General features: G+C 41.8%; 46 non-coding genes and 52 pseudogenes across 46 annotated transcripts in view; all 98 read left to right on the forward strand.

Moving 5' to 3' along the window:
* The first annotated feature begins 107 nt into the window (after positions 1 to 107).
* LOC134887007 (5S ribosomal RNA) lies at positions 108 to 226 on the forward strand (annotated as a pseudogene).
* Positions 227 to 333: 107 nt separating this feature from the next.
* Positions 334 to 452, forward strand: LOC135061457 (5S ribosomal RNA). Its single transcript, XR_010247836.1, has one exon. It is a non-coding gene; the product is annotated as a 5S ribosomal RNA (ribosomal RNA).
* A 107-nt stretch (positions 453 to 559) lies between these two features.
* LOC134889504 (5S ribosomal RNA) lies at positions 560 to 678 on the forward strand (annotated as a pseudogene).
* A 107-nt stretch (positions 679 to 785) lies between these two features.
* On the forward strand, positions 786 to 904 carry LOC135070737 (5S ribosomal RNA). Its single transcript, XR_010256890.1, has one exon. It is a non-coding gene; the product is annotated as a 5S ribosomal RNA (ribosomal RNA).
* A 107-nt stretch (positions 905 to 1,011) lies between these two features.
* On the forward strand, positions 1,012 to 1,130 carry LOC134889972 (5S ribosomal RNA; annotated as a pseudogene).
* Positions 1,131 to 1,237: 107 nt separating this feature from the next.
* Positions 1,238 to 1,356, forward strand: LOC134892410 (5S ribosomal RNA; annotated as a pseudogene).
* Positions 1,357 to 1,463: 107 nt separating this feature from the next.
* Positions 1,464 to 1,582, forward strand: LOC134893630 (5S ribosomal RNA; annotated as a pseudogene).
* Positions 1,583 to 1,689: 107 nt separating this feature from the next.
* On the forward strand, positions 1,690 to 1,808 carry LOC135069390 (5S ribosomal RNA). Its single transcript, XR_010255573.1, has one exon. It is a non-coding gene; the product is annotated as a 5S ribosomal RNA (ribosomal RNA).
* A 107-nt stretch (positions 1,809 to 1,915) lies between these two features.
* On the forward strand, positions 1,916 to 2,034 carry LOC135066330 (5S ribosomal RNA). Its single transcript, XR_010252580.1, has one exon. It is a non-coding gene; the product is annotated as a 5S ribosomal RNA (ribosomal RNA).
* Positions 2,035 to 2,141: 107 nt separating this feature from the next.
* Positions 2,142 to 2,260, forward strand: LOC134892526 (5S ribosomal RNA; annotated as a pseudogene).
* A 107-nt stretch (positions 2,261 to 2,367) lies between these two features.
* Positions 2,368 to 2,486, forward strand: LOC135067218 (5S ribosomal RNA). The gene has a single exon (XR_010253439.1). It is a non-coding gene; the product is annotated as a 5S ribosomal RNA (ribosomal RNA).
* A 107-nt stretch (positions 2,487 to 2,593) lies between these two features.
* On the forward strand, positions 2,594 to 2,712 carry LOC135065262 (5S ribosomal RNA). Its single transcript, XR_010251545.1, has one exon. It is a non-coding gene; the product is annotated as a 5S ribosomal RNA (ribosomal RNA).
* A 107-nt stretch (positions 2,713 to 2,819) lies between these two features.
* Positions 2,820 to 2,938, forward strand: LOC134888865 (5S ribosomal RNA; annotated as a pseudogene).
* Positions 2,939 to 3,045: 107 nt separating this feature from the next.
* On the forward strand, positions 3,046 to 3,164 carry LOC134894500 (5S ribosomal RNA; annotated as a pseudogene).
* Positions 3,165 to 3,497: 333 nt separating this feature from the next.
* LOC134901460 (5S ribosomal RNA) lies at positions 3,498 to 3,616 on the forward strand. Its single transcript, XR_010174951.1, has one exon. It is a non-coding gene; the product is annotated as a 5S ribosomal RNA (ribosomal RNA).
* Positions 3,617 to 3,723: 107 nt separating this feature from the next.
* Positions 3,724 to 3,842, forward strand: LOC134902123 (5S ribosomal RNA). Its single transcript, XR_010175597.1, has one exon. It is a non-coding gene; the product is annotated as a 5S ribosomal RNA (ribosomal RNA).
* Positions 3,843 to 3,949: 107 nt separating this feature from the next.
* LOC134889566 (5S ribosomal RNA) lies at positions 3,950 to 4,068 on the forward strand (annotated as a pseudogene).
* A 107-nt stretch (positions 4,069 to 4,175) lies between these two features.
* On the forward strand, positions 4,176 to 4,294 carry LOC134891255 (5S ribosomal RNA; annotated as a pseudogene).
* A 107-nt stretch (positions 4,295 to 4,401) lies between these two features.
* On the forward strand, positions 4,402 to 4,520 carry LOC134891165 (5S ribosomal RNA; annotated as a pseudogene).
* A 107-nt stretch (positions 4,521 to 4,627) lies between these two features.
* On the forward strand, positions 4,628 to 4,746 carry LOC134885585 (5S ribosomal RNA). Its single transcript, XR_010169698.1, has one exon. It is a non-coding gene; the product is annotated as a 5S ribosomal RNA (ribosomal RNA).
* Positions 4,747 to 4,853: 107 nt separating this feature from the next.
* Positions 4,854 to 4,972, forward strand: LOC135066945 (5S ribosomal RNA). The gene has a single exon (XR_010253178.1). It is a non-coding gene; the product is annotated as a 5S ribosomal RNA (ribosomal RNA).
* A 107-nt stretch (positions 4,973 to 5,079) lies between these two features.
* On the forward strand, positions 5,080 to 5,198 carry LOC134890042 (5S ribosomal RNA; annotated as a pseudogene).
* Positions 5,199 to 5,305: 107 nt separating this feature from the next.
* LOC135070044 (5S ribosomal RNA) lies at positions 5,306 to 5,424 on the forward strand. Its single transcript, XR_010256218.1, has one exon. It is a non-coding gene; the product is annotated as a 5S ribosomal RNA (ribosomal RNA).
* Positions 5,425 to 5,531: 107 nt separating this feature from the next.
* Positions 5,532 to 5,650, forward strand: LOC135069052 (5S ribosomal RNA). The gene has a single exon (XR_010255244.1). It is a non-coding gene; the product is annotated as a 5S ribosomal RNA (ribosomal RNA).
* A 107-nt stretch (positions 5,651 to 5,757) lies between these two features.
* On the forward strand, positions 5,758 to 5,876 carry LOC135063994 (5S ribosomal RNA). Its single transcript, XR_010250311.1, has one exon. It is a non-coding gene; the product is annotated as a 5S ribosomal RNA (ribosomal RNA).
* A 107-nt stretch (positions 5,877 to 5,983) lies between these two features.
* LOC134889976 (5S ribosomal RNA) lies at positions 5,984 to 6,102 on the forward strand (annotated as a pseudogene).
* Positions 6,103 to 6,210: 108 nt separating this feature from the next.
* LOC135058966 (5S ribosomal RNA) lies at positions 6,211 to 6,329 on the forward strand. The gene has a single exon (XR_010245387.1). It is a non-coding gene; the product is annotated as a 5S ribosomal RNA (ribosomal RNA).
* Positions 6,330 to 6,436: 107 nt separating this feature from the next.
* Positions 6,437 to 6,555, forward strand: LOC135064005 (5S ribosomal RNA). The gene has a single exon (XR_010250322.1). It is a non-coding gene; the product is annotated as a 5S ribosomal RNA (ribosomal RNA).
* A 107-nt stretch (positions 6,556 to 6,662) lies between these two features.
* Positions 6,663 to 6,781, forward strand: LOC134897465 (5S ribosomal RNA; annotated as a pseudogene).
* Positions 6,782 to 6,888: 107 nt separating this feature from the next.
* On the forward strand, positions 6,889 to 7,007 carry LOC134892111 (5S ribosomal RNA; annotated as a pseudogene).
* A 107-nt stretch (positions 7,008 to 7,114) lies between these two features.
* On the forward strand, positions 7,115 to 7,233 carry LOC134893022 (5S ribosomal RNA; annotated as a pseudogene).
* A 107-nt stretch (positions 7,234 to 7,340) lies between these two features.
* Positions 7,341 to 7,459, forward strand: LOC135070244 (5S ribosomal RNA). Its single transcript, XR_010256415.1, has one exon. It is a non-coding gene; the product is annotated as a 5S ribosomal RNA (ribosomal RNA).
* Positions 7,460 to 7,566: 107 nt separating this feature from the next.
* LOC134892596 (5S ribosomal RNA) lies at positions 7,567 to 7,685 on the forward strand (annotated as a pseudogene).
* A 107-nt stretch (positions 7,686 to 7,792) lies between these two features.
* LOC134889505 (5S ribosomal RNA) lies at positions 7,793 to 7,911 on the forward strand (annotated as a pseudogene).
* Positions 7,912 to 8,018: 107 nt separating this feature from the next.
* Positions 8,019 to 8,137, forward strand: LOC135067052 (5S ribosomal RNA). The gene has a single exon (XR_010253281.1). It is a non-coding gene; the product is annotated as a 5S ribosomal RNA (ribosomal RNA).
* Positions 8,138 to 8,244: 107 nt separating this feature from the next.
* On the forward strand, positions 8,245 to 8,363 carry LOC134894365 (5S ribosomal RNA; annotated as a pseudogene).
* Positions 8,364 to 8,470: 107 nt separating this feature from the next.
* LOC134891476 (5S ribosomal RNA) lies at positions 8,471 to 8,589 on the forward strand (annotated as a pseudogene).
* Positions 8,590 to 8,696: 107 nt separating this feature from the next.
* Positions 8,697 to 8,815, forward strand: LOC134889603 (5S ribosomal RNA; annotated as a pseudogene).
* Positions 8,816 to 8,922: 107 nt separating this feature from the next.
* LOC134887008 (5S ribosomal RNA) lies at positions 8,923 to 9,041 on the forward strand (annotated as a pseudogene).
* A 107-nt stretch (positions 9,042 to 9,148) lies between these two features.
* On the forward strand, positions 9,149 to 9,267 carry LOC135061458 (5S ribosomal RNA). Its single transcript, XR_010247837.1, has one exon. It is a non-coding gene; the product is annotated as a 5S ribosomal RNA (ribosomal RNA).
* Positions 9,268 to 9,374: 107 nt separating this feature from the next.
* LOC134892411 (5S ribosomal RNA) lies at positions 9,375 to 9,493 on the forward strand (annotated as a pseudogene).
* Positions 9,494 to 9,600: 107 nt separating this feature from the next.
* On the forward strand, positions 9,601 to 9,719 carry LOC134893238 (5S ribosomal RNA; annotated as a pseudogene).
* A 107-nt stretch (positions 9,720 to 9,826) lies between these two features.
* Positions 9,827 to 9,945, forward strand: LOC134884540 (5S ribosomal RNA). The gene has a single exon (XR_010168684.1). It is a non-coding gene; the product is annotated as a 5S ribosomal RNA (ribosomal RNA).
* A 107-nt stretch (positions 9,946 to 10,052) lies between these two features.
* On the forward strand, positions 10,053 to 10,171 carry LOC135060348 (5S ribosomal RNA). The gene has a single exon (XR_010246742.1). It is a non-coding gene; the product is annotated as a 5S ribosomal RNA (ribosomal RNA).
* Positions 10,172 to 10,278: 107 nt separating this feature from the next.
* LOC135058967 (5S ribosomal RNA) lies at positions 10,279 to 10,397 on the forward strand. The gene has a single exon (XR_010245388.1). It is a non-coding gene; the product is annotated as a 5S ribosomal RNA (ribosomal RNA).
* Positions 10,398 to 10,504: 107 nt separating this feature from the next.
* On the forward strand, positions 10,505 to 10,623 carry LOC135064018 (5S ribosomal RNA). Its single transcript, XR_010250334.1, has one exon. It is a non-coding gene; the product is annotated as a 5S ribosomal RNA (ribosomal RNA).
* Positions 10,624 to 10,730: 107 nt separating this feature from the next.
* LOC134897466 (5S ribosomal RNA) lies at positions 10,731 to 10,849 on the forward strand (annotated as a pseudogene).
* Positions 10,850 to 10,956: 107 nt separating this feature from the next.
* LOC135064030 (5S ribosomal RNA) lies at positions 10,957 to 11,075 on the forward strand. Its single transcript, XR_010250345.1, has one exon. It is a non-coding gene; the product is annotated as a 5S ribosomal RNA (ribosomal RNA).
* Positions 11,076 to 11,182: 107 nt separating this feature from the next.
* Positions 11,183 to 11,301, forward strand: LOC134901925 (5S ribosomal RNA). The gene has a single exon (XR_010175401.1). It is a non-coding gene; the product is annotated as a 5S ribosomal RNA (ribosomal RNA).
* A 107-nt stretch (positions 11,302 to 11,408) lies between these two features.
* Positions 11,409 to 11,527, forward strand: LOC134889977 (5S ribosomal RNA; annotated as a pseudogene).
* A 108-nt stretch (positions 11,528 to 11,635) lies between these two features.
* Positions 11,636 to 11,754, forward strand: LOC134890637 (5S ribosomal RNA; annotated as a pseudogene).
* A 107-nt stretch (positions 11,755 to 11,861) lies between these two features.
* Positions 11,862 to 11,980, forward strand: LOC135069805 (5S ribosomal RNA). The gene has a single exon (XR_010255987.1). It is a non-coding gene; the product is annotated as a 5S ribosomal RNA (ribosomal RNA).
* Positions 11,981 to 12,087: 107 nt separating this feature from the next.
* On the forward strand, positions 12,088 to 12,206 carry LOC134894367 (5S ribosomal RNA; annotated as a pseudogene).
* Positions 12,207 to 12,313: 107 nt separating this feature from the next.
* On the forward strand, positions 12,314 to 12,432 carry LOC134885918 (5S ribosomal RNA). The gene has a single exon (XR_010170020.1). It is a non-coding gene; the product is annotated as a 5S ribosomal RNA (ribosomal RNA).
* A 107-nt stretch (positions 12,433 to 12,539) lies between these two features.
* Positions 12,540 to 12,658, forward strand: LOC134891067 (5S ribosomal RNA; annotated as a pseudogene).
* A 107-nt stretch (positions 12,659 to 12,765) lies between these two features.
* LOC135061459 (5S ribosomal RNA) lies at positions 12,766 to 12,884 on the forward strand. The gene has a single exon (XR_010247838.1). It is a non-coding gene; the product is annotated as a 5S ribosomal RNA (ribosomal RNA).
* A 107-nt stretch (positions 12,885 to 12,991) lies between these two features.
* LOC134894368 (5S ribosomal RNA) lies at positions 12,992 to 13,110 on the forward strand (annotated as a pseudogene).
* Positions 13,111 to 13,217: 107 nt separating this feature from the next.
* Positions 13,218 to 13,336, forward strand: LOC134892288 (5S ribosomal RNA; annotated as a pseudogene).
* Positions 13,337 to 13,443: 107 nt separating this feature from the next.
* Positions 13,444 to 13,562, forward strand: LOC135068764 (5S ribosomal RNA). The gene has a single exon (XR_010254956.1). It is a non-coding gene; the product is annotated as a 5S ribosomal RNA (ribosomal RNA).
* Positions 13,563 to 13,668: 106 nt separating this feature from the next.
* On the forward strand, positions 13,669 to 13,787 carry LOC134901669 (5S ribosomal RNA). Its single transcript, XR_010175155.1, has one exon. It is a non-coding gene; the product is annotated as a 5S ribosomal RNA (ribosomal RNA).
* A 107-nt stretch (positions 13,788 to 13,894) lies between these two features.
* Positions 13,895 to 14,013, forward strand: LOC134901047 (5S ribosomal RNA). The gene has a single exon (XR_010174544.1). It is a non-coding gene; the product is annotated as a 5S ribosomal RNA (ribosomal RNA).
* Positions 14,014 to 14,120: 107 nt separating this feature from the next.
* On the forward strand, positions 14,121 to 14,239 carry LOC134896044 (5S ribosomal RNA; annotated as a pseudogene).
* A 107-nt stretch (positions 14,240 to 14,346) lies between these two features.
* Positions 14,347 to 14,465, forward strand: LOC135061225 (5S ribosomal RNA). Its single transcript, XR_010247613.1, has one exon. It is a non-coding gene; the product is annotated as a 5S ribosomal RNA (ribosomal RNA).
* A 107-nt stretch (positions 14,466 to 14,572) lies between these two features.
* On the forward strand, positions 14,573 to 14,691 carry LOC134892951 (5S ribosomal RNA; annotated as a pseudogene).
* A 107-nt stretch (positions 14,692 to 14,798) lies between these two features.
* Positions 14,799 to 14,917, forward strand: LOC135067914 (5S ribosomal RNA). The gene has a single exon (XR_010254120.1). It is a non-coding gene; the product is annotated as a 5S ribosomal RNA (ribosomal RNA).
* Positions 14,918 to 15,024: 107 nt separating this feature from the next.
* Positions 15,025 to 15,143, forward strand: LOC134889979 (5S ribosomal RNA; annotated as a pseudogene).
* A 107-nt stretch (positions 15,144 to 15,250) lies between these two features.
* Positions 15,251 to 15,369, forward strand: LOC134893933 (5S ribosomal RNA; annotated as a pseudogene).
* Positions 15,370 to 15,476: 107 nt separating this feature from the next.
* LOC134895050 (5S ribosomal RNA) lies at positions 15,477 to 15,595 on the forward strand (annotated as a pseudogene).
* Positions 15,596 to 15,702: 107 nt separating this feature from the next.
* Positions 15,703 to 15,821, forward strand: LOC135068262 (5S ribosomal RNA). Its single transcript, XR_010254466.1, has one exon. It is a non-coding gene; the product is annotated as a 5S ribosomal RNA (ribosomal RNA).
* A 107-nt stretch (positions 15,822 to 15,928) lies between these two features.
* Positions 15,929 to 16,047, forward strand: LOC135064041 (5S ribosomal RNA). Its single transcript, XR_010250356.1, has one exon. It is a non-coding gene; the product is annotated as a 5S ribosomal RNA (ribosomal RNA).
* A 107-nt stretch (positions 16,048 to 16,154) lies between these two features.
* On the forward strand, positions 16,155 to 16,273 carry LOC135064052 (5S ribosomal RNA). The gene has a single exon (XR_010250369.1). It is a non-coding gene; the product is annotated as a 5S ribosomal RNA (ribosomal RNA).
* Positions 16,274 to 16,380: 107 nt separating this feature from the next.
* On the forward strand, positions 16,381 to 16,499 carry LOC134900595 (5S ribosomal RNA). The gene has a single exon (XR_010174106.1). It is a non-coding gene; the product is annotated as a 5S ribosomal RNA (ribosomal RNA).
* A 107-nt stretch (positions 16,500 to 16,606) lies between these two features.
* On the forward strand, positions 16,607 to 16,725 carry LOC134889980 (5S ribosomal RNA; annotated as a pseudogene).
* Positions 16,726 to 16,833: 108 nt separating this feature from the next.
* Positions 16,834 to 16,952, forward strand: LOC134890090 (5S ribosomal RNA; annotated as a pseudogene).
* Positions 16,953 to 17,059: 107 nt separating this feature from the next.
* On the forward strand, positions 17,060 to 17,178 carry LOC135067827 (5S ribosomal RNA). Its single transcript, XR_010254036.1, has one exon. It is a non-coding gene; the product is annotated as a 5S ribosomal RNA (ribosomal RNA).
* Positions 17,179 to 17,285: 107 nt separating this feature from the next.
* Positions 17,286 to 17,404, forward strand: LOC134895962 (5S ribosomal RNA; annotated as a pseudogene).
* Positions 17,405 to 17,510: 106 nt separating this feature from the next.
* LOC134890222 (5S ribosomal RNA) lies at positions 17,511 to 17,629 on the forward strand (annotated as a pseudogene).
* A 107-nt stretch (positions 17,630 to 17,736) lies between these two features.
* On the forward strand, positions 17,737 to 17,855 carry LOC134889422 (5S ribosomal RNA; annotated as a pseudogene).
* A 107-nt stretch (positions 17,856 to 17,962) lies between these two features.
* LOC134892289 (5S ribosomal RNA) lies at positions 17,963 to 18,081 on the forward strand (annotated as a pseudogene).
* A 107-nt stretch (positions 18,082 to 18,188) lies between these two features.
* Positions 18,189 to 18,307, forward strand: LOC135059196 (5S ribosomal RNA). Its single transcript, XR_010245608.1, has one exon. It is a non-coding gene; the product is annotated as a 5S ribosomal RNA (ribosomal RNA).
* Positions 18,308 to 18,414: 107 nt separating this feature from the next.
* LOC134889106 (5S ribosomal RNA) lies at positions 18,415 to 18,533 on the forward strand (annotated as a pseudogene).
* Positions 18,534 to 18,640: 107 nt separating this feature from the next.
* LOC134887963 (5S ribosomal RNA) lies at positions 18,641 to 18,759 on the forward strand (annotated as a pseudogene).
* A 107-nt stretch (positions 18,760 to 18,866) lies between these two features.
* LOC134893401 (5S ribosomal RNA) lies at positions 18,867 to 18,985 on the forward strand (annotated as a pseudogene).
* Positions 18,986 to 19,092: 107 nt separating this feature from the next.
* Positions 19,093 to 19,211, forward strand: LOC135059540 (5S ribosomal RNA). The gene has a single exon (XR_010245942.1). It is a non-coding gene; the product is annotated as a 5S ribosomal RNA (ribosomal RNA).
* A 107-nt stretch (positions 19,212 to 19,318) lies between these two features.
* Positions 19,319 to 19,437, forward strand: LOC134889586 (5S ribosomal RNA; annotated as a pseudogene).
* A 107-nt stretch (positions 19,438 to 19,544) lies between these two features.
* Positions 19,545 to 19,663, forward strand: LOC134891763 (5S ribosomal RNA; annotated as a pseudogene).
* A 107-nt stretch (positions 19,664 to 19,770) lies between these two features.
* LOC134889476 (5S ribosomal RNA) lies at positions 19,771 to 19,889 on the forward strand (annotated as a pseudogene).
* Positions 19,890 to 19,996: 107 nt separating this feature from the next.
* On the forward strand, positions 19,997 to 20,115 carry LOC135061540 (5S ribosomal RNA). The gene has a single exon (XR_010247916.1). It is a non-coding gene; the product is annotated as a 5S ribosomal RNA (ribosomal RNA).
* A 107-nt stretch (positions 20,116 to 20,222) lies between these two features.
* Positions 20,223 to 20,341, forward strand: LOC134889376 (5S ribosomal RNA; annotated as a pseudogene).
* Positions 20,342 to 20,448: 107 nt separating this feature from the next.
* On the forward strand, positions 20,449 to 20,567 carry LOC135069816 (5S ribosomal RNA). The gene has a single exon (XR_010255998.1). It is a non-coding gene; the product is annotated as a 5S ribosomal RNA (ribosomal RNA).
* Positions 20,568 to 20,674: 107 nt separating this feature from the next.
* LOC135067915 (5S ribosomal RNA) lies at positions 20,675 to 20,793 on the forward strand. Its single transcript, XR_010254121.1, has one exon. It is a non-coding gene; the product is annotated as a 5S ribosomal RNA (ribosomal RNA).
* Positions 20,794 to 20,900: 107 nt separating this feature from the next.
* LOC134894039 (5S ribosomal RNA) lies at positions 20,901 to 21,019 on the forward strand (annotated as a pseudogene).
* Positions 21,020 to 21,126: 107 nt separating this feature from the next.
* Positions 21,127 to 21,245, forward strand: LOC134889624 (5S ribosomal RNA; annotated as a pseudogene).
* Positions 21,246 to 21,352: 107 nt separating this feature from the next.
* Positions 21,353 to 21,471, forward strand: LOC134885797 (5S ribosomal RNA). The gene has a single exon (XR_010169901.1). It is a non-coding gene; the product is annotated as a 5S ribosomal RNA (ribosomal RNA).
* A 107-nt stretch (positions 21,472 to 21,578) lies between these two features.
* Positions 21,579 to 21,697, forward strand: LOC135069666 (5S ribosomal RNA). The gene has a single exon (XR_010255843.1). It is a non-coding gene; the product is annotated as a 5S ribosomal RNA (ribosomal RNA).
* A 107-nt stretch (positions 21,698 to 21,804) lies between these two features.
* On the forward strand, positions 21,805 to 21,923 carry LOC135066275 (5S ribosomal RNA). Its single transcript, XR_010252527.1, has one exon. It is a non-coding gene; the product is annotated as a 5S ribosomal RNA (ribosomal RNA).
* Positions 21,924 to 22,030: 107 nt separating this feature from the next.
* On the forward strand, positions 22,031 to 22,149 carry LOC134894974 (5S ribosomal RNA; annotated as a pseudogene).
* Positions 22,150 to 22,256: 107 nt separating this feature from the next.
* The window catches only part of LOC135066783 (5S ribosomal RNA), a 119-nt gene continuing 78 nt past the window's right edge, over positions 22,257 to 22,297 (forward strand). The window contains exon 1 of the ribosomal RNA XR_010253023.1: positions 22,257 to 22,297. This exon is cut by the window's right edge and continues 78 nt beyond it. This is a non-coding gene — a ribosomal RNA (5S ribosomal RNA).

Here is a 22,297-nt window from a genome sequence, read left to right on the forward strand (position 1 = left end):
TTTTTATACTGCCAACACCGTTCTGTTGATGCATTCCATTTTCAAACGTATTTATTTATGAACCAGTAGTTAGAAGTAGAAAAGTTCTAACAGAAACCACACAGCTCATCTACAGCCACACCACATTGGATACGCCCAAACTCATCTGATCTTGGAAGCTAAGCAGTGTTGGGCCTGGTTAGTACTTGGATGGGAGACCAACTGGGAATTTAAGGTGCTGTAGATATTTTTATACTGCCAACACCGTTCTGTTGATGCATTCCATTTTCAAATGTATTCATTTATGAACCAGTAGTTAGAAGTAGAAAAGTTCTAACAGAAACCACAAAGCTCATCTACAGCCACACCACACTGGATACGCCCAATCTCATCTGATCTTGGAAGCTAAGCAGTGTTGGGCCTGGTTAGTACTTGGATGGTAGACCACCTGGGAATACAAGGTGCTGTAGATATTTTTATACTGCCAACACCGTTCTGTTGATGCATTCCATTTTCAAATGTATTCATTTATGAACCAGTAGTTAGAAGTAGAACAGTTCTAACAGAAACCACAAAGCTCATCTACAGCCACACCACACTGGATACGCCCAATCTCGTCTGATCTTGGAATCTAAGCAGTGTTGGGCCTGGTTAGTGCTTGGATGGGAGACCACCTGGGAATACAAGGTGCTGTAGATATTTTTATACTGCCAACACCGTTCTGTTGATGCATTCCATTTTCAAACGTTTTCATTTATGAACCAGTAGTTAGAAGTAGACAAGTTCTAACAGAAACCACAAAGCTCATCTACAGCCACGCTACACTGGATACGCCCAATCTCATCTGATCTTGGAAGCTAAGCAGTGTTGGGCCTGGTTAGTACTTGGATGGGAGACCACCAGGGAATACAAGGTGCTGTAGATATTTTTATACTGCCAACACCGTTCTGTTGATGCATTCCATTTTCAAACGTTTTCATTTATGAACCAGTAGTTAGAAGTAGAAAAGTTCTAACAGAAACCACAAAGCTCATGTACAGCCACACCACACTGGATATGCCCAATCTCATCTGATCTTGGAAGCTACGCAGTGTTGGGCCTGGTTAGTACTTGGATGGGAGACCACCTGGGAATACAAGGTGCTGTAGATATTTTTATACTGCCAACACCGTTCTGTTGATGCATTCCATTTTCAAACGTATTCATTTATGAACCAGTAGTTAGAAGTAGAAAAGTTCTAACAGAAACCACAAAGCTCATCTACAGCCACACCACACTGGATACGCCCAATCTCATCTGATCTTGGAAGCTAAGCAGTGTTGGAACTGGTTAGTACTTGCATGGGAGACCACCTGGGAATACAAGGTGCTGTAGAAATTTTTATACTGCCAACACCGTTCTGTTGATGCATTCCATTTTCAAACATATTCATTTATGAACCAGTAGTTAGAAGTAGAAAAGTTCTAATAGAAACCACAAAGCTCATCTACAGCCACACCACACTGGATACGCCCAATCTCGTCTGATCTTGGAATCTAAGCAGTGTTGGGCCTGGTTAGTGCTTGGATGGGAGACCACCTGGGGATACAAGGTGCTGTAGATATTTTTATACTGCCAACACCGTTCTGTTGATGCACTCCATTTTCAAACGTATTCATTTATGAACCAGTAGTTAGAAGTAGCACAGTTCTAACAGAAAACACAAAGCTCATCTACAGCCACACCACACTGGATACGCCCAATCTCATCTGATCGTGGAAGCTAAGCAGTGTTGGGCCTGGTTAGTACTTGGATGGGAGACCATCTGGGAATACAAGGTGCTGTAGATATTTTTATACTGCCAACACCGTTCTGTTGATGCATTCCATTTTCAAACGTTTTCATTTATGAACCAGTAGTTAGAAGTAGACAAGTTCTAACAGAAACCACAAAGCTCATCTACAGCCACGCTACACTGGATACGCCCAATCTCATCTGATCTTGGAAGCTAAGCAGTGTTGGGCCTGGTTAGTACTTGGATGGGAGACCACCTGGGAATACAAGGTGCTGTAGATATTTTTATACTGCCAACACCGTTCTGTTGATGCATTCCATTTTCAAACGTTTTCATTTATGAACCAGTAGTTAGAAGTAGAAAAGTTCTAACAGAAACCACAAAGCTCATGTACAGCCACACTACACTGGATATGCCCAATCTCATCTGATCTTGGAAGCTACGCAGTGTTGGGCCTGGTTAGTACTTGGATGGGAGACCACCTGGGAATACAAGGTGCTGTAGATATTTTTATACTGCCAACACCGTTCTGTTGATGCATTCCATTTTCAAACGTATTCATTTATGAACCAGTAGTTAGAAGTAGAAAAGTTCTAACAGAAACCACAAAGCTCATCTACAGCCACTCCACACTGGATACGCCCAATCTCATCAGATCTTGGAAGCTAAGCAGTGTTGGGCCTGGTTCGTACTTGGATGGGAGACCACCTGGGAATACAAGGTGCTGTAGATATTTTTATACTGCCAACACCGTTCTGTTGATGCATTCCATTTTCTAACGTATTCATTTATGAACCAGTAGTTAGAAGTAGAAAAGTTCTAACAGAAACCACAAAGCTCATCTACATCCAAACCACACTGGATACGCCCAATCTCATCTGATCTTGGAAGCTAAGCAGTGTTGGGCCTGGTTAGTACTTGGATGGGAGACCACCTGGGAATACAAGGTGCTGTAGATATTTTTATACTGCCAACACTGTTCTTTTGATGCATTCCATTTTCAAACGTATTCATTTATGAACCAGTAGTTAGAAGTAGAAAAGTTCTAATAGAAACCACAAAGCTCATCTACAGCCACACCACACTGGATACGCCCAATCTCGTCTGATCTTGGAAGCTAAACAGTGTTGGGCCTGGTTAGTGCTTGGATGGAAGACCACCTGGGAATACAAGGTGCTGTAGATATTTTTATACTGCCAACACCGTTCTGTTGATGCATTCCATTTTCAAACGTATTCATTTATGAACCAGTAGTTAGAAGTAGAAAAGTTCTAACAGAAACAACAAAGCTCATCTACAGCCACACCAGACTGGATACGCCTAATCTCATCTGATCTTGGAAGCTAAGCAGTGTTGGGCCTGGTTAGTACTTGGATGGGAGACCACCTGGTTATACAAGGTGCTGTAGATATTTTTATACTGCCAACACCGTTCTGTTGATGCATTCCATTTTAAAACGTATTCATTTATGAACCAGTAGTTAGAAGTAGAAAAGTTCTAACAGAAACCACAAAGCTCATCTACAGCCACACCAGACTGGATACGCCTAGTCTCATCTGATCTTGGAAGCTAAGCAGTGTTGAGCCTGGTTAGCACTTGGATGAGAGACCACCTGGTTATACAAGGTGCTGTAGATATTTTTATACTGCCAACACCGTTCTGCTGATGCATTCCATTTTAAAACGTATTCATTTATGAACCAGTAGTTAGAAGTAGAAAAGTTCTAACAGAAACCACAAAGCTCATCTACAGTCACACCACACTGGATACGCCCAATCTCATCTGATCTTGGAAGCTAAGCAGTGTTGGGCCTGGTTAGTACTTGGATGGGAGACCACCTGGGAATACAAGGTGCTGTAGATATTTTTATACTGCCAACACCGTTCTGTTGATGCATTCCATTTTCAAACGTTTTCATTTATGAACCAGTAGTTAGAAGTAGAAAAGTTCTAACAGAAACCACCAAGCTTATTTACAGCCACACCACACTGGATACGCCCAATCTCATCTGATCTTGGAAGCTAAGCAGTGTTGGGCCTGGTTAGTACTTGGATGGGAGACCACCTGGGAATACAAGGTGCTGTAGATATTTTTATACTGCCAACACCGTTCTGTTGATGCATTCCATTTTAAAACGTATTCATTTATGAACCAGTAGTTAGAAGTAGAAAAGTTCTAACAGAAACCACAAAGCTCATCTACAGCCACACCAGACTGGATACGCCTAATCTCATCTGATCTTGGAAGCTAAGCAGTGTTGGGCCTGGTTAGTACTTGGATGGGAGACCACCTGGGAATAGAAGGTGCTGTAGATATTTTTATACTGCCAACACCGTTCTGTTGATGCATTCCATTTTCAAACGTATTCATTTATGAACCAGTAGTTAGAAGTAGAAAAGTTCTAACAGAAACCACAAAGCTCATCTACAGCCATACCACATTGGATACGCCCAATCTCATCTGATCTTGGAAGCTAAGCAGTGTTGTACCTGGTTAGTACTTGGATGGGAGCCCACCTGGGAATACAAGGTACTGTAGATATTTTTATACTGCCAACACCGTTCTGTTGATGCATTCCATTTTCAAACGTATTCATTTATGAACCAGTTGTTAGAAGTAGAAAAGTTCTAACAGAAACCACAAAGCTCATCTACAGCCACACCACACTGGATACGCCCAATCTCATCTGATCTTGGAAGCTAAGCAGTGTTAGACCTGGTTAGTACTTGGATGGGAGACCACCTGGGACTACAAGGTGCTGTAGATATTTTTATACTGCCAACACCGTTCTGTTGATGCATTTCATTTTCAAACATCCTCATTTATGAACCAGTAGTTAGAAGTAGAAAAGTTCTAACAGAAACCACAAAGGTCATCTACAGCCACACCACACTGGGTACGCCCAATCTCATCTGATCTTGGAAGCTAAGCAGTGTTGGGCTAGGTTAGTACTTGGATGGGAAACCACCTTGGAATACAAGGTGCTGTAGATATTTTTATACTGCCAACACCGTTCTGTTGATGCATTCCATTTTCAAACATCCTCATTTATGAACCAGTAGTTAGAAGTAGAAAAGTTCTAACAGAAACCACAAAGGTCATCTACAGCCACACCACACTGGGTACGCCCAATCTCATCTGATCTTGGAAGCTAAGCAGTGTTGGGCTAGGTTAGTACTTGGATGGGAAACCACCTGGGAATACAAGGTGCTGTAGATATTTTTATACTGCCAACACCGTTCTGTTGATGCATTCCATTTTCAAACGTATTCATTTATGAACCAGTAGTTAGAAGTAGAAAAGTTCTAACAGAAACCACAAAGCTCATCTGCAGCCACACCACACTGGATACGCACAATCTCATCTGATCTTGGAAGCTAAGCAGTGTTGGACCTGGTTAGTACTTGGATGGGAGCCCACCTGGGAATACAAGGTGCTGTAGATATTTTTATACTGCCAACACCGTTCTGTTGATGCATTCCATTTTCAAACGTATTCATTTATGAACCTGTAGTTAGAAGTAGAAAAGTTCTAACAGAAACCACAAAGCTCATCTACAGCCATACCACATTGGATACGCTTAATCTCATCTGATCTTGGAAGCTAAGCAGTGTTGGACCTGGTTAGTACTTTGATGGGAGACCACCTGGGAATACAAGGTGCTGTAGATATTTTTATACTGCCAACACCATTCTGTTGATGCATTCCATTTTCAAACGTATTCATTTATGAACCTGTAGTTAGAAGTAGAAAAGTTCTAACAGAAACCACAAAGCTCATCTACAGCCATACCACATTGGATATGCCCAATCTCATCTGATCTTGGAAGCTAAGCAGTGTTGGACCTGGTTAGTACTTGGATGGGAGCCCACCTGGGAATACAAGGTGCTGTAGATATTTTTATACTGCCAACACCGTTCTGTTGATGCATTCCATTTTCTAACGTATTCATTTATGAACCAGTAGTTAGAAGTAGAAAAGTTTTAACAGAAACCACAAAGCTCATCTACAGCCACACCACACTGGATACGCCCAATCTCATCTGATCTTGGAAGCTAAGCAGTGTTGGGCCTGGTTAGTACTTGGATGGGAGACCACCTGGGAATACAAGGTGCTGTAGATATTTTTATACTGCCAACACCGTTCTGTTGATCCATTCCATTTTCAAACTTATTCATTTATGAACCAGTAGTTAGAAGTAGAAAAGTTCAAACAGAAACCACAAAGCTCATCTACAGCCACACCACACTGGATACGCCCAATCTCATCTTATCTTGGAAGCTAAGCAGTGTTGGGCCTGGTTAGTACTTGGATAGGAGACCACCTGGGAATACAAGGTGCTGTAGATATTTTTTATACTGCCAACACCGTTCTGTTGATGCATTCCATTTTCAAACGTATTCATTTATGAACCAGTAGTTAGAAGTAGAAAAGTTCTAACAGAAACCACAAAGCTCATCTACAGCCACACCACACTGGATATGCCCAATCTCATCTGATCTTGGAAGCTAAGCAGTGTTGGGCCTGGTTAGTACTTGGATGGGAGACCACCTGGGAATACAAGGTGCTGTAGATATTTTTATACTGCCAACACCGTTCTGTTGATGCATTCCATTTTCAAACGTATTCATTTATGAACCAGTAGTTAGAAGTAGAAAAGTTCTAACAGAAACCACAAAGCTCATCTACAGCCACACCACACTGGATACGCCCAATCTCATCTGATCTTGGAAGCTAAGCAGTGTTGGGCCTGGTTAGTACTTGGATGGGAGACCACCTGGGAATACAAGGTGCTGTAGATATTTTTATACTGCCAACACCGTTCTGTTGATGCATTCCATTTTCAAACTTATTCATTTATGAACCAGTAATTAGAAGTAGAAAAGTTCTAACAGAAACCACAAAGCTCATCTACAGCCACACCACACTGGATACGCCCAATCGCATCTCATCTTCGAAGCTAAGCAGTGTTGGGCCTGGTTAGTGCTTGGATGGGAGAACACCTGGGAATACAAGGTGCTGTAGATATTTTTATACTGCCAACACCGTTCTGTTGATGCATTCCATTTTCAAACGTATTCATTTATGAACCAGTAGTTAGAAGTAGAAAAGTTCTAACAGAAACCACACAGCTCATCTAAAGCCACACCACATTGGATACGCCCAAACTCATCTGATCTTGGAAGCTAAGCAGTGTTGGGTCTGGTTAGTACTTGGATGGGAGACCACCTGGGAATACAAGGTGCTGTAGATATTTTTATACTGCCAACACCGTTCTGTTGATGCATTCCATTTTCAAACGTATTCATTTATGAACCAGTAGTTAGAAGTAGAAAAGTTCTAACAGAAACCACACAGCTCATCAACAGCCACACCACATTGGATACGCCCAAACTCATCTGATCTTGAAAGCTAAGCAGTGTTGGGCCTGGTTAGTACTTGGATGGGAGACCAACTGGGAATTTAAGGTGCTGTAGATATTTTTATACTGCCAACACCGTTCTGTTGATGCATTCCATTTTCAAATGTATTCATTTATGAACCAGTAGTTAGAAGTAGAAAAGTTCTAACAGAAACCACAAAGCTCATCTACAGCCACACCACACTGGATACGCCCAATCTCATCTGATCTTGGAAGCTAAGCAGTGTTGGGCCTGGTTAATACTTGGATGGTAGACCACCTGGGAATACAAGGTGCTGTAGATATTTTTATACTGCCAACACCGTTCTGTTGATGCATTCCATTTTCAAACGTATTCATTTATGAACCAGTAGTTAGAAGTAGAACAGTTCTAACAGAAACCACAAAGCTCATCTACAGCCACACCACACTGGATACGCCCAATCTCATCTGATCTTGGAAGCTAAGCAGTGTTGGAACTGGTTAGTACTTGCATGGGAGACCACCTGGGAAAACAAGGTGCTGTAGAAATTTTTATACTGCCAACACCGTTCTGTTGATGCATTCCATTTTCAAACATATTCATTTATGAACCAGTAGTTAGAAGTAGAAAAATTCTAATAGAAACCACAAAGCTCATCTACAGCCACACCACACTGGATACGCCCAATCTCGTCTGATCTTGGAATCTAAGCAGTGTTGGGCCTGGTTAGTGCTTGGATGGGAGACCACCTGGGAATACAAGGTGCTGTAGATATTTTTATACTGCCAACACCGTTCTGTTGATGCATTCCATTTTCAAACATATTCATTTATGAACCAGTAGTTAGAAGTAGAAAAGTTCTAATAGAAAACACAAAGCTCATCTACAGCCACACCACACTGGATACGCCCAATCTCATCTGATCGTGGAAGCTAAGCAGTGTTGGGCCTGGTTAGTACTTGGATGGGAGACCACCTGGGAATACAAGGTGCTGTAGATATTTTTATACTGCCAACACCGTTCTGTTGATGCATTCCATTTTCAAACGTACTTATTTATGAACCAGTAGTTAGAAGTAGAAAAGTTCTAACAGAAACCACACAGCTCATCTACAGCCACACGACATTGGATACGCCCAAACTCATCTGATCTTGGAAGCTAAGCAGTGTTTGGCCTGGTTAGTTCTTGGATGGGAGACCACCTGAGAATACAAGGAGCTGTAGATATTTTTATACTGCCAACACCGTTCTGTTGATGCATTCCATTTTCAAACGTACTCATTTATGAACCAGTAGTTAGAAGTAGAAAAGTTCTAACAGAAACCACAAAGCTCATCTACAGACACACCACACTGGATACGCCAAATCTCATCTGATCTTGGAAGCTAAGCAGTGTTGGGCCTGGTTAGTACTTGGATAGGAGACCACCTGGGAATACAAGGTGCTGTAGATATTTTTATACTGCCAACACCGTTCTGTTGATGCATTCCATTTTCAAACGTATTCATTTATGAACCAGTAGTAAGAAGTAGAAAAGTTCTAACAGAAACCACACAGCTCATCTAAAGCCACACCACATTGGATACGCCCAAACTCATCTGATCTTGGAAGCTAAGCAGTGTTGGGCCTGGTTAGTACTTTGATGGGAGACCACCTGGGAATACAAGGTGCTGTAGATATTTTTATACTGCCAACACCGTTCTGTTGATGCATTCCATTTTCAAACGTATTCATTTATGAACCAGTAGTTAGAAGTAGAAAAGTTCTAACAGAAACCACACAGCTCATCTACAGCCACACCACATTGGATACGCCCAAACTCATCTGATCTTGGAAGCTAAGCAGTGTTGGGCCTGGTTAGTACTTGGATGGGAGACCAACTGGGAATTTAAGGTGCTGTAGATATTTTTATACTGCCAACACCGTTCTGTTGATGCATTCCATTTTTAAATGTATTCATTTATGAACCAGTAGTTAGAAGTAGAAAAGTTCTAACAGAAACCACAAAGCTTATCTACAGCCACACCACACTGGATACGCCCAATCTCATCTGATCTTGGAAGCTAAGCAGTGTTGGGCCTGGTTAGTACTTGGATGGTAGACCACCTGGGAATACAAGGTGCTGTAGATATTTTTATACTGCCAACACCGTTCTGTTGATGCATTCCATTTTCAAACGTATTCATTTATGAACCAGTAGTTAGAAGTAGAACAGTTCTAACAGAAACCACAAAGCTCATCTACAGCCACACCACACTGGATACGCCCAATCTCATCTGATCTTGGAAGCTAAGCAGTGTTGGAACTGGTTAGTACTTGCATGGGAGACCACCTGGGAATACAAGGTGCTGTAGAAATTTTTATACTGCCAACACCGTTCTGTTGATGCATTCCATTTTCAAACATATTCATTTATGAACCAGTAGTTAGAAGTAGAAAAGTTCTAATAGAAACCACAAAGCTCATCTACAGCCACACCACACTGGATACGCCCAATCTTGTCTGATCTTGGAATCTAAGCAGTGTTGGGCCTGGTTAGTGCTTGGATGGGAGACCACCTGGGAATACAAGGTGCTGTAGATATTTTTATACTGCCAACACCGTTCTGTTGATGCTCTCCATTTTCAAACGTATTCATTTATGAACCAGTAGTTAGAAGTAGCAAAGTTCTAACAGAAAACACAAAGCTCATCTACAGCCACACCACACTGGATACGCCCAATCTCATCTGAATGTGGAAGCTAAGCAGTGTTGGGCCTGGTTAGTACTTGGATGGGAGACCACCTGGGAATACAAGGTGCTGTAGATATTTTTATACTGCCAACACCGTTCTGTTGATGCATTCCATTTTCAAACGTTTTCATTTATGAACCAGTAGTTAGAAGTAGACAGGTTCTAACAGAAACCACAAAGCTCATCTACAGCCACGCCACACTGGATACGCCCAATCTCATCTGATCTTGGAAGCTAAGCAGTGTTGGGCCTGGTTAGTACTTGGATGGGAGACCACCTGGGAATACAAGGTGCTGTAGATATTTTTATACTGCCAACACCGTTCTGTTGATGCATTCCATTTTCAAACGTTTTCATTTATGAACCAGTAGTTAGAAGTAGAAAAGTTCTAACAGAAACCACAAAGCTCATCTACAGCCACACCACACTGGATATGCCCAATCTCATCTGATCTTGGAAGCTAAGCAGTGTTGGGCCTGGTTAGTACTTGGATGGGAGACCACCTGGGAATACAAGGTGCTGTAGATATTTTTATACTGCCAACACCGTTCTGTTGATGCATTCCATTTTCAAACGTATTCATTTATGAACCAGTAGTTAGAAGTAGAAAAGTTCTAACAGAAACCACAAAGCTCATCTACAGCCACACCACACTGGATACGCCCAATCTCATCTGATCTTGGAAGCTAAGCAGTGTTGGGCCTGGTTAGTACTTGGATGGGAGACCACCTGGGAATACAAGGTGCTGTAGATATTTTTATACTGCCAACACCGTTCTGTTGATGCATTCCATTTTCAAACTTATTCATTTATGAACCAGTAATTAGAAGTAGAAAAGTTCTAACAGAAACCACAAAGCTCATCTACAGCCACACCACACTGGATACGCCCAATCGCATCTCATCTTCGAAGCTAAGCAGTGTTGGGCCTGGTTAGTGCTTGGATGGGAGAACACCTGGGAATACAAGGTGCTGTAGATATTTTTATACTGCCAACACCGTTCTGTTGATGCATTCCATTTTAAAACGTATTCATTTATGAACCAGTAGTTAGAAGTAGAAAAGTTTTAACAGAAACCACAAAGCTCATCTACAGCCACACCACACTGGATACGCCCAATCTCATCTGATCTTGGAAGCTAAGCAGTGTTGGGCCTGGTTAGTACTTGGATGGGAGACCACCTGGGAATACAAGGTGCTGTAGATATTTTTATACTGCCAACACCGTTCTGTTGATCCATTCCATTTTCAAACTTATTAATTTATGAACCAGTAGTTAGAAGTAGAAAAGTTCTAACAGAAACCACAAAGCTCATCTACAGCCACACCACATTGGAAACGCCCAATCTCATCTGATCTTGGAAGTTAAGCAGTGTTGGGCCTGGTTAGTACTTGGATGGGAGACCACCTGGGAATACAAGGTGCTGTAGATATTTTTATACTGCCAACACCGTTATGTTGATGCATTCAATTTTCAAACGTATATATTTATGAACCAGTAGTTAGAAGTAGAAAAGTTCAAACAGAAACCACAAAGCTCATCTACAGCCACACCACACTGGATACGCCCAATCTCATCTTATCTTGGAAGCTAAGCAGTGTTGGGCCTGGTTAGTACTTGGATAGGAGACCACCTGGGAATACAAGGTGCTGTAGATATTTTTTATACTGCCAACACCGTTCTGTTGATGCATTCCATTTTCAAACGTATTCATTTATGAACCAGTAGTTAGAAGTAGAAAAGTTCTAACAGAAACCACACAGCTCATCTACAGCCACACCACATTGGATACGCCCATACTCATCTGATCTTGGAAGCTAAGCAGTGTTGGGCCTGGTTAGTACTTGGATGGGAGACCAACTGGGAATACAAGGTGCTGTAGATATTTTTATACTGCCAACACCGTTCTGTTGATGCATTCCATTTTCAAACGTATTCATTTATGAACCAGTAGTTAGAAGTAGAAAAGTTCTAACAGAAACCACAAAGCTCATCTACAGCCACACCACACTGTATACGCCCAATCTCATCTGATCTTGGAAGCTAAGTAGTGTTGGGCCTGGTTAGTACTTGGATGGTAGACCACCTGGGAATACAAGGTGCTGTAGATATTTTTATACTGCCAACACCGTTCTGTTGATGCATTCCATTTTCAAACGTACTTATTTATGAACCAGTAGTTAGAAGTAGAAAAGTTCTAACAGAAACCACACAGCTCATCTACAGCCACACGACATTGGATACGCCCAAACTCATCTGATCTTGGAAGCTAAGCAGTGTTTGGCCTGGTTAGTTCTTGGATGGGAGACCACCTGAGAATACAAGGAGCTGTAGATATTTTTATACTGCCAACACCGTTCTGTTGATGCATTCCATTTTCAAACGTACTCATTTATGAACCAGTAGTTAGAAGTAGAAAAGTTCTAACAGAAACCACAAAGCTCATCTACAGACACACCACACTGGATACGCCCAATCTCATCTGATCTTGGAAGCTAAGCAGTGTTGGGCCTGGTTAGTACTTGGATAGGAGACCACCTGGGAATACAAGGTGCTGTAGATATTTTTATACTGCCAACACCGTTCTGTTGATGCATTCCATTTTCAAACGTATTCATTTATGAACCAGTAGTTAGAAGTAGAAAAGTTCTAACAGAAACCACACAGCTCATCTAAAGCCACACCACATTGGATACGCCCAAACTCATCTGATCTTGGAAGCTAAGCAGTGTTGGGCCTGGTTAGTACTTGGATGGGAGACCACCTGGGAATACAAGGCGCTGTAGATATTTTTATACTGCCAACACCGTTCTGTTGATGCATTCCATTTTCAAACGTATTCATTTATGAACCAGTAGTTAGAAGTAGAAAAGTTCTAACAGAAACCACAAAGCTCATCTACAGCCACACCACACTGGATACGCCCAATCTCATCTGATCTTGGAAGCTAAGCAGTGTTGGGCCTGGTTAGTACTTGGATGGTAGACCACCTGGGAATACAAGGTGCTGTAGATATTTTTATACTGCCAACACCGTTCTGTTGATGCATTCCATTTTCAAACGTACTTATTTATGAACCAGTAGTTAGAAGTAGAAAAGTTCAAACAGAAACCACACAGCTCATCTACAGCCACACGACATTGGATACGCCCAAACTCATCTGATCTTGGAAGCTAAGCAGTGTTTGGCCTGGTTAGTTCTTGGATGGGAGACCACCTGAGAATACAAGGAGCTGTAGATATTTTTATACTGCCAACACCGTTCTGTTGATGCATTCCATTTTCAAACGTATTCATTTATGAACCAGTAGTTAGAAGTAGAAAAGTTCTAACAGAAACCACACAGCTCATCTACAGCCACACCACATTGGATACGCCCAAACTCATCTGATCTTGGAAGCTAAGCAGTGTTGGGCCTGGTTAGTGCTTGGATGGGAGACCAACTGGGAATTTAAGGTGCTGTAGATATTTTTATACTGCCAACACCGTTCTGTTGATGCATTCCATTTTCAAATGTATTCATTTATGAACCAGTAGTTAGAAGTAGAAAAGTTCTAACAGAAACCACAAAGCTCATCTACAGCCACACCACGCTGGATACGCCCAATCTCATCTGATCTTGGAAGCTAAGCAGTGTTGGGCCTGGTTAGTACTTGGATGGGAGACCACCTGGGAATACAAGATGCTGTAGATATTTTATACTGCCAACACCGTTCTGTTGATCCATTCCATTTTCAAACGTATTCATTTATGAACCAGTAGTTAGAAGTAGAAAAGTTCTAACAGAAACCACAAAGCTCATCTACAGCCACACCACACTGGAAGCGCCCAATCTCATCTGATCTTGGAAGCTAAGCAGTGTTGGGCCTGGTTAGTACTTGGAAGGGAGACCACCTGGGAATACAAGGTGCTGTAGATATTTTTATACTGCCAACACCGTTCTGTTGATGCATTCCATTTTCAAACGTACTTATTTATGAACCAGTAGTTAGAAGTAGAAAAGTTCTAGCAGAAACCACAAAGCTCATCTACAGCCACACCACACTGGATACGCCCAATCTCATCTGATCTTGGAAGCTAAGCAGTGTTGGGCCTGGTTAGTACTTGGGTGGGAGACCACCTGGGAATACAAGGTGCTGTAGATATTTTTATACTGCCAACACCGCTCTGTTGATGCATTCCATTTTCAAACGTACTTATTTATGAACCAGTAGTTAGAAGTAGAAAAGATCTAACAGAAACCACACAGCTCATCTACAGCCACACCTCATTGGATACGCCCAAACTCATCTTATCATGGAAGCTAAGCAGTGTTGGGCCTGGTTAGTACTTGGATGGGAGACCAACTGGGAATACAAGGTGCTGTAGATATTTTTATACTGCCAACACCGTTCTGTAGATGCATTCCATTTTCAAACGTATTCATTTATGAACCAGTAGTTAGAAGTAGAAAAGTTATAACAGAAACCACAAAGCTCATCTACAGCCACACCACACTGGATACGCCCAATCTCTTCTGATCTTGGAAGCTAAGCAGTGTTGGGCCTGGTTAGTACTTGGATGGGAGACCACCTGGGAATACAAGGTGCTGTAGATATTTTTATACTGCCAACACCGTTCTGTTGATGCATTCCATTTTCAAACGTATTCATTTATGAACCAGTAGTTAGAAGTAGAACAGTTCTAACAGAAACCACAAAGCTCATCTACAGCCACACCACACTGGATACGCCCAATCTCATCTGATCTTGAAAGCTAAGCAGTGCTGGACCTGGTTAGTACTTGGATGGGAGACCACCTGGGAATACAAGGTGCTTTAGAAATTTTTATACTGCCAACACCGTTCTGTTGATGCATTCCTTTTTCAAACATATTCATTTATGAACCAGTAGTTAGAAGTAGAAAAGTTCTAATAGAAACCACTAAGCTCATCTACAGCCACACCACACTGGATACGCCCAATCTCGTCTGATCTTGGAAGCTAAGCAGTGTTGGGCCTGGTTAGTGCTTGGATGGGAGACCACCTGGGAATACAAGGTGCTGTAGATATTTTTATACTGCCAACACCGTTCTGTTGATGCATTCCATTTTCAAACGTATTCATTTATGAACTAGTAGTTAGAAGTAGAAAAGTTCAAACAGAAACCACAAAGTTCATCTACAGCCACACCACACTGGATACGCCCAATCTCATCTTATCTTGGAAGCTAAGCAGTGTTGGGCCTGGTTAGTACTTGGATAGGAGACCACCTGGGAATACAAGGTGCTGTAGATATTTTTATACTGCCAACACCGTTCTGTTGATGCATTCCATTTTTAAACGTATTCATTTATGAACCAGTAGTTAGAAGTAGAAAAGTTCTAACAGAAACCACACAGCTCATCTACAGCCACACCACATTGGATACGCCCAAACTCATCTTATCTTGGAAGCTAAACAGTGTTGGGCCTGGTTAGTACTTGGATGGGAGACCAACTGGGAATACAAGGTGCTGTAGATATTTTTATACTGCCAACACCGTTCTGTTGATGCATTCCATTTTCAAACGTACTCATTTATGAACCAGTAGTTAGAAGTAGAAAAGTTCTAACAGAAACCACAAAGCTCATCTACAGCCACACCACACTGGATACGCCCAAACTCATCTTATCATGGAAGCTAAGCAGTGTTGGGCCTGGTTAGTACTTGGATGGGAGACCAACTGGGAATACAAGGTGCTGTAGATATTTTTATACTGCCAACACCGTTCTGTTGATGCATTCCATTTTCAAACGTATTCATTTATGAACCAGTAGTTAGAAGTAGAAAAGTTCTAACAGAAACCACAAAGCTCATCTACAGCCACACCACACTGGATACGCCCAATCTCATCTGATCTTGGAAGCTAAGCAGTGTTGGGCCTGGTTAGTACTTGGATGGGAGAGCACCTGGGAATACAAGGTGCTGTAGATATTTTTATACTGCCAACACCGTTCTGTTGATGCATTCCATTTTCAAACGTACTTATTTATGAACCAGTAGTTAGAAGTAGAAAAGTTCTAGCAGAAACCACAAAGCTCATCTACAGCCACACCACACTGGATACGCCCAATCTCATCTGATCTTGGAAGCTAAGCAGTGTTGGGCCTGGTTAGTACTTGGATGGGAGACCACCTGGGAATACAAGGTGCTGTAGATATTTTTATACTGCCAACACCGTTCTGTTGATGCATTCCATTTTCAAACTTATTCATTTATGAACCAGTAGTTAGAAGTAGAAAAGTTCTAACAGAAACCACAAAGCTCATCTACAGCCACACCACACTGGATACGCCCAATCTCATCTGATCTTGGAAGCTAAGCAGTGTTGGGCCTGGTTAGTACTTGGATGGGAGACCACCTGGGAATACAAGGTGCTGTAGATATTTTTATACTGCCAACACCGTTCTGTTGATCCATTCCATTTTCAAACTTATTCATTTATGAACCAGTAGTTAGAAGTAGAAAAGTTCTAACAGAAACCACAAAGCTCATCTACAGCCACACCACATTGGAAGCGCCCAATCTCATCTGATCTTGGAAGTTAAGCAGTGTTGGGCCTGGTTAGTACTTGGATGGGAGACCACCTGGGAATACAAGGTGCTGTAGATATTTTTATACTGCCAACACCGTTATGTTGATGCATTCAATTTTCAAACGTATATATGTATGAACCAGTAGTTAGAAGTAGAAAAGTTCAAACAGAAACCACAAAGCTCATCTACAGCCACACCACACTGGATACGCCCAATCTCATCTTATCTTGGAAGCTAAGCAGTGTTGGGCCTGGTTAGTACTTGGATAGGAGACCACCTGGGAATACAAGGTGCTGTAGATATTTTTTATACTGCCAACACCGTTCTGTTGATGCATTCCATTTTCAAACGTATTCATTTATGAACCAGTAGTTAGAAGTAGAAAAGTTCTAACAGAAACCACACAGCTCATCTACAGCCACACCACATTGGATACGCCCAAACTCATCTGATCTTGGAAGCTAAGCAGTGTTGGGCCTGGTTACTACTTGGATGGGAGACCAACTGGGAATACAAGGTGCTGTAGATATTTTTATACTGCCAACACCGTTCTGTTGATGCATTCCATTTTCAAACGTATTCATTTATGAACCAGTAGTTAGAAGTAGAAAAGTTCTAACAGAAACCACACAGCTCATCTACAGCCACACCACACTGGATACGCCCAATCTCATCTGATCTTGGAAGCTAAGTAGTGTTGGGCCTGGTTAGTACTTGGATGGTAGACCACCTGGGAATACAAGGTGCTGTAGATATTTTTATACTGCCAACACCGTTCTGTTGATGCATTCCATTTTCAAATGTACTTATTTATGAACCAGTAGTTAGAAGTAGAAAAGTTCTAACAGAAACCACACAGCTCATCTACAGCCACACGTCATTGGATACGCCCAAACTCTTCTGATCTTGGAAGCTAAGCAGTGTTTGGCCTGGTTAGTTCTTGGATGGGAGACCACCTGAGAATACAAGGAGCTGTAGATATTTTATACTGCCAACACCGTTCTGTTGATGCATTCCATTTTCAAACGTACTCATTTATGAACCAGTAGTTAGAAGTAGAAAAGTTCTAACAGAAACCACAAAGCTCATCTACAGACACACCACACTGGATACGCCCAATCTCATCTGATCTTGGAAGCTAAGCAGTGTTGGGCCTGGTTAGTACTTGGATAGGAGATCACCTGGGAATACAAGGTGCTGTAGATATTTTTATACTGCCAACACCGTTCTGTTGATGCATTCCATTTTCAAACGTATTCATTTATGAACCAGTAGTTAGAAGTAGAAAAGTTCTAACAGAAACCACACAGCTCATCTAAAGCCACACCACATTGGATACGCCCAAACTCATCTGATCTTGGAAGCTAAGCAATGTTGGGCCTGGTTAGTACTTGGATGGGAGACCACCTGGGAATACAAGGCGCTGTAGATATTTTTATACTGCCAACACCGTTCTGTTGATGCATTCCATTTTCAAACGTATTCATTTATGAACCAGTAGTTAGAAGTAGAAAAGTTCTAACAGAAACCACATAGCTCATCTACAGCCACACCACATTGGATACGCCCAAACTCATCTGATCTTGGAAGCTAAGCAGTGTTGGGCCTGGTTAGTGCTTGGATGGGAGACCAACTGGGAATTTAAGGTGCTGTAGATATTTTTATACTGCCAACACCGTTCTGTTGATGCATTCCATTTTCAAACGTATTCATTTATGAACCAGTAGTTAGAAGTAGAAAAGTTCTAACAGAAAACACAAAGCTTATCTACAGCCACACCACACTGGATACGCCCAATCTCATCTGATCTTGGAAGCTAAGCAGTGTTGGGCCTGTTTAGTACTTGGATGGGAGACCACCTGGGAATATAAGGTGCTGTAGATATTTTAATACTGCCAACACCGTTCTGTTGATCCATTCCATTTTCAAACGTATTCATTTATGAACCAGTAGTTAGAAGTAGAAAAGTTCTTACAGAAACCACAAAGCTCATCTACAGCCACACCACACTGGGTACGCCCAATCTCATCTGATCTTGCAAGCTAAGCAGTGTTGGGCCTGGTTAGTACTTGGATGGGAGACTACCTGGGAATACAAGGTGCTGTAGATATTTTTATACTGCCAACACCGTTCTGTTGATGCATTCCATTTTCAAACGTATTCATTTATGAACCAGTAGTTAGAAGTAGAAAAGTTCTAACAGAAACCACAAAGGTCATCTACAGCCACACCACACTGGGTACGCCCAATCTCATCTGATATTGGAAGCTAAGCAGTGTTGGGCCTGGTTAGTATTTGGATGGGAGACCACCTGGGAATACAAGGTGCTGTAGATATTTTTATACTGCCAACACCGTTCTGTTGATGCATACAATTTTCAAATGTATTCATTTATGAACCAGTAGTTAGAAGTAGAAAAGTTCAAACAGAAACCATCAAGCTCATCTACAGCCACATCACACTGGATATGCCAAATCTCATCTGATCTTGGAAGCTAAGCAGTGTTGGGCCTGGTCAGTACTTGGATGGGAGACCACCTGGAAATACAAGGTGCTGTAGATATTTTTATACTACCAACACCGTTCTGTTGATGCATTCCATTTTCAAACGTATTCATTTATGAACCAGTAGTTAGAAGTAGAATAGTACTAACAGAAACCATAAAGCTCTTCTACAGCCACACCACACTGGATACGCCCAATCTCATCTGATCTTGGAAGCTAAGCAGTGTTGGGCCTGGTTAGTACTTGGATGGGAGACCACCTGGGAATACAAGGTGCTGTAGATATTTTTATACTGCCAACACCGTTCTGTTGATGCATTCAATTTTCAAATGTATTCGTTTATGAACCAGTAGTTAGAAGTAGAAAAGTTCAAACAGAAACCACAAAGCTCATCTACAGCCACACCACACTGGATACGCCCAATCTCGTCTGATCTTGGAAGCTAAGCAGTGTTGGGTCTGGTTAGTGCTTGGATGGGAAACCACCTGGGAATACAAGGTGCTGTAGATATTTTTATACTGCCAACACCGTTCTGTTGATGCATTCCATTTTCAAACGTATTCATTTATGAACCAGTAGTTAAAAGTAGAAAAGTTCTAACAGAAAACACAAAGCTCATCTACAGCCACACCACATTGGATACGCCCAATCTCATCTGATCGTGGAAGCTAAGCAGTGTTGAGCCTGGTAAGTACTTGGATGGGAGACCACCTGGGAATACAAGGTGCTGTAGATATTTTTATACTGCCAACACCGTTCTGTTGATGCATTCCATTTTCAAACGTTTTCATTTATGAACCAGTAGTTAGTAGTAGACAAGTTCTAACAGAAACCACAAAGCTCATCTACAGCCACGCCACACTGGATACGCCCAATCTCATCTGATCTTGGAAGTTAAGCAGTGTTGGGCGTGGTTAGTACTTGGATGAGAGACCACCTGGGAATACAAGGTGCTGTAGATATTTTTATACTGCCAACACCGTTCTGTTGATGCATTCCATTTTCAAATGTTTTCATTTATGAACCAGTAGTTAGAAGTAGAAAAGTTCTAACAGAAACCACAAAGCTCATCTACAGCCACACCTCACTGGATATGCCCAATCTCATCTGATCTTGGAAGCTAAGCAGTGTTGGGCCTGGTTAGTACTTGGATGGGAGACCACCTGGGAATACAAGGTGCTGTAGATATTTTTATACTGTCAACACCGTTCTGTTGATGCATTCCATTTTCAAACGTATTCATTTATGAACCAGTAGTTAGAAGTAGAAAAGTTCTAACAGAAACCACAAAGCTAATCTACAGCCACTCCACACTGGAAACGCCCAATCTCATCAGATCTTGGAAGCTAAGCAGTGTTGGGCCTGGTTCGTATTTGGAAGGGAGACCACCTGGGAATACAAGGTGCTGTAGATATTTTTATACTGCCAACACCGTTCTGTTGATGCATTCCATTTTCAAACGTATTCATTTATGAACCAGTAGTTAGAAGTAGAAAAGTTCTAACAGAAATCACAAAGGTCATCTACAGCCACACCACACTAGATACGCCCAATCTCATCTGATCTTGAAAGCTAAGCAGTGTTGGGCCTGGTTAGTACTTGGATGGGAGACCACCTGGGAATACAAGGTGCTGTAGATATTTGTATACTGCCAACACCGTTCTGTTGATGCATTCCATTTTTGAACATATTCATTTATGAACCAGTAGTTAGAAGTAGAAAAGTTCTAATAGAAACCACTAAGCTCATCTACAGCCACACCACACTGGATACGCCCAATCTCGTCTGATCTTGGAAGCTAAGCAGTGTTGGGCCTGGTTAGTGCTTGGATGGGAGACCACCTGGGAATACAAGGTGCTGTAGATATTTTTATACTGCCAACACCGTTCTGTTGATGCATTCCATTTTCAAATGTATTCATTTATGAACCAGTAGTTAGAAGTAGAAAAGTTCTAACAGAAAACACAAAGCTCATCTACAGCCACACCACAATGGATACGCCCAATCTCATCTGATCGTGGAAGCTAAGCAGTGTTGGGCCTGGTAAGTACTTGGATGGGAGACCAACTGGGAATACAAGGTGCTGTAAATATTTTTATACTGCCAACACCGTTCTGTTGATGCATTCCATTTTCAAACGTTTTCATTTATGAACCAGTAGTTAGTAGTAGACAAGTTCTAACAGAAACCACAAAGCTTATCTACAGCCACGCCACACTGTATACGCCCAATCTCATCTGATCTTGGAAGTTAAGCAGTGTTGGGCCTGGTTAGTACTTGGATGAGAGACCACCTGGAAATACAAGGTGCTGTAGATATTTTTATACTGCCAACACCGTTCTGTTGATGCATTCCATTTTCAAATGTTTTCATTTATGAACCAGTAGTTAGAATTAGAAAAGTTCTAACAGAAACCACAAAGCTCATCTACAGCCACACCACACTGGATATGTCCAATCTCATCTGATCTTGGAAGCTAAGCAGTGTTGGGCCTGGTTAGTACTTGTATGGGAGACTACCTGGGAATACTAGGTGCTGTAGATATTTTTATACTGTCAACACCGTTCTGTTGATGCATTCCATTTTCAAACGTATTCATTTATGAACCAGTAGTTAGAAGTAGAAAAGTTCTAACAGAAACCACAAAGCTCATCTACAGCCACTCCACACTGGAAACGCCCAATCTCATCAGATCTTGGAAGCTAAGCAGTGTTGGGCCTGGTTCGTACTTGGATGGGAGACCACCTGGGAATACAAGGTGTTGTAGATATTTTTATACTGCCAACACCGTTCTGTTGATGCATTCCATTTTCAAACGTATTCATTTATGAACCAGTAGTTAGAAGTAGAACAGTTCTAACAGAAACCACAAAGCTCATCTACAGCCACACCACACTGGATACGCCCAATCTCATTTGATCTTGGAAGCTAAGCAGTGTTGGGCCTGGTTAGTACTTGGATAGGAGACCACCTGGGAATACAAGGTGCTGTAGATATTTTTATACTGCCAACACCGTTCTGTTGATGCATTCCATTTTCAAACGTATTCATTTATGAACCAGTAGTTAGAAGTAGAAAAGTTCTAACAGAAACCACACAGCTCATCTACAGCCACACCACATTGGATACGCCCAAACTCATATTATCTTGGAAGCTAAACAGTGTTGGGCCTGGTTAGTACTTGGATGGGAGACCAACTGGGAATACAAGGTGCTGTAGATATTTTTATACTGCCAACACCGTTCTGTAGATGCATTCCATTTTCAAACGTATTCATTTATGAACCAGTAGTTAGAAGTAGAAAAGTTCTAACAGAAACCACAAAGCTCATCTACAGCCACAGCACACTGGATACGCCCAATCTCATCTG

This window comes from Pseudophryne corroboree, chromosome 3 (assembly GCF_028390025.1).
Source record: "Pseudophryne corroboree isolate aPseCor3 chromosome 3, aPseCor3.hap2, whole genome shotgun sequence".
NCBI lineage: Eukaryota > Metazoa > Chordata > Amphibia > Anura > Myobatrachidae > Pseudophryne > Pseudophryne corroboree.